The sequence below is a fragment of the Nicotiana tabacum genome, chromosome 1, assembly GCF_000715075.1.
Source record: "Nicotiana tabacum cultivar K326 chromosome 1, ASM71507v2, whole genome shotgun sequence".
In the NCBI taxonomy this organism is placed as follows: domain Eukaryota; kingdom Viridiplantae; phylum Streptophyta; class Magnoliopsida; order Solanales; family Solanaceae; genus Nicotiana; species Nicotiana tabacum.
In genome coordinates, this window is record NC_134080.1 from 39,742,291 (window position 1) to 39,747,252 (window position 4,962).

A 4,962-nucleotide genomic window follows, 5' to 3' on the forward strand; every position below is an offset into this window, starting at 1 on the left:
CGAGAAGCTTGCACAACAGGTTCACCACTTTAGAAAAATCTTTGATGTGGGTGATTATGTAACAATTGGAACTTGATACGCTCAAATTACACTTTAATAAATAGTGTAAGGCGGTCGGTGTCAAATATAATAACCCAATAAGGTTGGGGTCGAATCCCACAGGGAATAGGTGTGAAAAGGTTACTCTTATAGTGTGCTGCTCGACTAAAGTCGTATCTCTATTCGGTTAACAGTAACAAGAGAATGGTTTTATTGTAACAAGAGTATGAATTGAGTTTGTTTGGAAGTATCAACTAATTGGAATATTTATAGAGTAATTAATTGGATTAAAGAAACCAAGGTTGTGTCCCCTTTAATAGAGTGTAATGCTTATCAGTGTTAATATGATATATTTTTAATGGAAGGTTCTTTTGATATGCAAATGATGTCTAAGTGACTACCCAATATTTCCCAATAGTTGAGTAGTATTTCCTCTTTATAATTTTCCCAAATATAAAAGAGTTGCAATTTAGAACCATCAATATATGCCAAGTAAAACCCACTTATTCCTAAGCGATTCTATTAAACAAGGTTTAAAGCCTTGAGTCATTGATATTTACTTCTACCAAATTCTAACCCACTTTCCCAAGCAAATAAAGAATTTAATGGCACTTGTTAATGTTTGCAACCACCAACAATAAATGAAGAATGAGAAGTAAATAAATATCAACCAACCATTATATATATATTCAATGTTAAACACCCATTTAGGGTCCACAACCTTAGTATTTAAAGTTAGCTACTCATACTACAATACAAAAACCAAAGAGTATTTACTGCCATAAAAGCTTACAAAGTAGAGAATCTTCACCCAAAAGCTTCCAAAAGTGAGGAATATTAATGTCTTGGAATGTGGTTCAAAGACTAAACAAGATGAGCCCACAAAGACATCATAAAACTATTTATAGTGGACTCAAAATCGGGACAGAAAACGGATAAAAATGCTCTTTCAGGTCTGATATGCGATCACATTCTTGTCGCAGAGCACGTATGCAGTCCGCATATTGAACATCCTCATCGCAGACTGGAACCCTAGTTTACAGGTCTTCTTCGCATTCCAATTATGTAGATTGCATTGCAGAAATGCGATCGCATTTTGCATCGTATCTTCGTCCTTCAGTGACCTTCATGGGTTGGTTTGCGGTTCACTCTGCGGCTCGCATGTTGGTTCTGCGGTCGCATAATGCACCGCATTCTTGACTTGAGATTTAACCCATATCTCTGCTTTTGTCTATGATTTGACGTGCATTCTGCGGCTCGCATGTCTGATCTGCGATCGCATAGTGTGTCGCAGACTAGCATTTTTGCTACATTTTGCTCTTTTCTTGTCTTTTTGCTTCCATTTCCATGTTCTTGGGTTCTCAGTCCTTATGTACTGTAGAAATAACAAAACTACATAAGTAACGGAGATAATTGCGTTAAAACAAGCTAAAATCTAAGCAATTAGTATTGAAATGTTTCGAAATTCTCCGGCACATCAACACCCCCAACTTAAACTCTTGCTTGTCCTCAAGCAACTAAAACAAACTTAGCCTATTCTAGACTTTATTTACAAAACATGAAACGATAATGACTACGGGTGGTGTTCATTGCTAGTACTTCAAGCATGCATCTATAATTGTTTTACCCTTCTTGAACTGATAGTATATACAAGGAAAACTAATCAACTTGTGAACCTTGAGCCTCAGACATTGCGACAAAATGTTACCCTCAGCTGAGTGCAATTGCATTTGACTCAAAAGCTCAACTTTTGTTTAACTCCACAGTTCATGTACCCTCACTAGAAAGAAGGTCCCAAAATCATAATATTTACAAGGACAACAAAAAGGGATAGTTTACAAATACACTTACTCTCAGAAAGAACTTCAAGTGTTACAAAAAGGGACATGTTCGGTTGGAGGTCTCATAAGGAATTTTTAAGCTTGTAATGTAGGTTTCGGGAAGGGTTGGATAGACATTTGGGTACAAGTGACTTCACCCTCCTTGAACACTACTCACAATTTTCTATTTTTTTTTACTTTGCTTCTTTTCAAACCCTCATAGCCTCATTTGCGTCTAGTTTCCAATATAGAACCACCTTACATACCTCTTCTAATTTTATTCAAGGCTCCATACTTTATATACATACACATATTTTCTCTTTTTTTGTACACAAATCTTTCTCTTGTTTTTTCTCTCTTTTGGAGCTTGAATAATCTAAAACAAACACTTTTGAGGCATGTGGTCCTAACTCAACCTACAACCTTACCAATCTCCACTGCGACACCACCCCCAACTTAGGCTTTTAGCCTCGTTCTCAATGTTCAAGGAGGGACGGGTTCAAGAGAGGGGATTATTTTGCAAAAAAAAAGGGAGAGGTTTGTAATGAGTTGGCCAAAGAAAAGGCTTAAAGGCTCAAATTAGGTACTAGAGATATTATTTATGTACAGGTCGGCTTGAAAGGCTACAGAGGTCTAGCAAATAAGACAAAGAATGACTAAGATCATCCCTCCAACCAAACATACTATCATTAGCATTGAAAGACCAACCGGGCAAGTTCTAGATGATAGAAGTAAACAAGAGAGTTATATACACACAGAGAACTCACACACACGGTACACGAAATGTTTCATTCACCTAATTTGACGCTTTCGAGTCAACACTTGGCAACTCAAGGCTTTCATCATATACACATGTATAACTCTAGGTCGCCATAGAGTCACAGAGCGAGCCTCAAGTTCACAAAGTTGATCACAAAGACTAATTCCCTTAAGAAAGTTGTCAATCTATCCATCATCGGGAAAAGTCAACAAAAACAATATTTTTTTTATATGTGGAAGGGTATATGCTATGTACAGACACACATGCTTGATACTAGGCAATTACACCAAACCGGTCAAAATGATTCATTCTATAATCCTGGTTCTACTATTACACTCTTGGAAAAGAATCGGGAGAAGAAAAACCAAGAGAAATTGATTCCTAATCACTATCTACTTGTTTTTATTGTTTTTCTTTTATATGGACAATGGTATCATATTTAACCGGGAGAAGAAAAACCAAGAGGAATTGATTCCTAATCACTATCTACTTGTTTTTGTTGTTTTTCTTTTATATGGACAACGGTATCATATTCACACAACGCTATTATGAACACAAAACAAACACTAATATTAACATCATCACGAATTTCATAACACAACTCATGTACCGAAGTCATACTAATATATACAGAACACAAAATACACATAAGTACAAGAGTCTGATTGTAACATAAAGATATGCATATGTACAACAGTTTCCAATATCACAAAAATATCTACAATGCTACCCTCCACCCCCAACTAAAAGCATGCATTGTCCCCAATGCATAAAAACAGAGAGATGAGTTTGAGGGGGGCTCCCTGAGGCACACTAAGTGCTATGGGAGTCAGTAGCTGGCTGAGTACTGGAGGGGTCACCCTCGGATGTGGAAGCTGGGACCGATGAGAGCTCGGTCTGAAGAGTGACCTCTCCTGATGGAGTAATGCTCTCAGGCTGGTCCAAAGTAGGAGTAGGAGTTGGAGCTGGAGCTGGAGCTGGAGCCTGTGAGCTGCTACTCTCGCCCACTGATGGCGGGGTGACTGATGGAGCTATAGGGCTGGCCATGTCTACTAGAGACCGCTGGATCACTGTCTGCATATCTACTTGTTCCACTTCTGCAATAACAGCCTCCTCAAAAATAGCATCCTCGACAGAGGCATCCGCAATCTGCTTTCCTTTATCCCGGGGGCCATTATTGCTTGAATATCCAGAACTTTCCTCATCCTCGCTCTCATCTTCCTCCTCATCTTCTGATTTACTTTAACCTCCGGACTCCACCCCAGAATGGATCACAATATGGGCTGAAGGGGCTTTAGGCTGGGAAGCTCCGGCAGTAGGAGGGGCAGTATCAATCATCAATGCAGTGAAGTCATGACCTAAGTCCGGAGGTGTTGTGCCTGTCACCTGATCACCAACTGTGGGAATGAGGGATGATAGATCGAACTCCAAGTTCAGCATCTTTTGGAGCTCGGTCTTCATAGAAGCAACCTCCTTATTGAGTCCAGGCAACCCACTAACTTCACCCCGCTCTATCTTCTCCACCCTCAACTCAAGTTGCTGTAGATGATCCTCATATTTTGACTGTTGCTGTTGGAGGGCCTTCATGAGGATTGCATGGGTGTCAGAGCTTGTTTGATTAGATTTGGCAATGTCTTCAAAAGCTGATCTACTTTGGCATTGGCATGCTGAGCCAGTAGACCAAGCTTCGAGACAGCAGGAATGGTGATGGCAGGCTGGACAGTGGTGGACTGAGAAGCAGGCTCGGAAGTGGAAGTGGGGGCCACTATAACCTGAGGAGTCACTGGTGTCTGGGAGTCACTGTGCTCTAGATCAATCGGATCTTGGACCTCAACCTGTGATGGGGCAGCAACAATAGTGATACGAGAGATATCCATGATACGTGTGATATCAATATCCCTCGTTTCCTTTCCAGTTTTATCAGTTGGTAGGATGGGAACTTTCACAACTTTACACAGAGCTATGATCACGCAAGGGAAAGGAAGTGAAGTTGCATGCTGCATTGCCTGAATCCCTATTTCTTGGAAGATCAACGCTCCCACATCTATCTTGATACCAGTCATGATGCAAGCAATCATAAGGGCCTTCTTGATGGCTATTTCAGTTTTCATTTTGAGTTGTTACCAACCGAGAAGTGACAAAACTGAGCCAGTAGCGACCCTCTCTCGTGAGATCTTCCTTATATATCTTGTGATGAGGATCGACCCAAGCGGGAGTCCCTTTTGCTATCACTGAGGCAATCCATCCACATTCATTCTCCTTATTTTTGAATTTTTTAGTGTACTCAGCTGTGCCTGCTCTCCATCCTTTGACGTAGAACTCATTAAGGGCCTCAATGTTGCA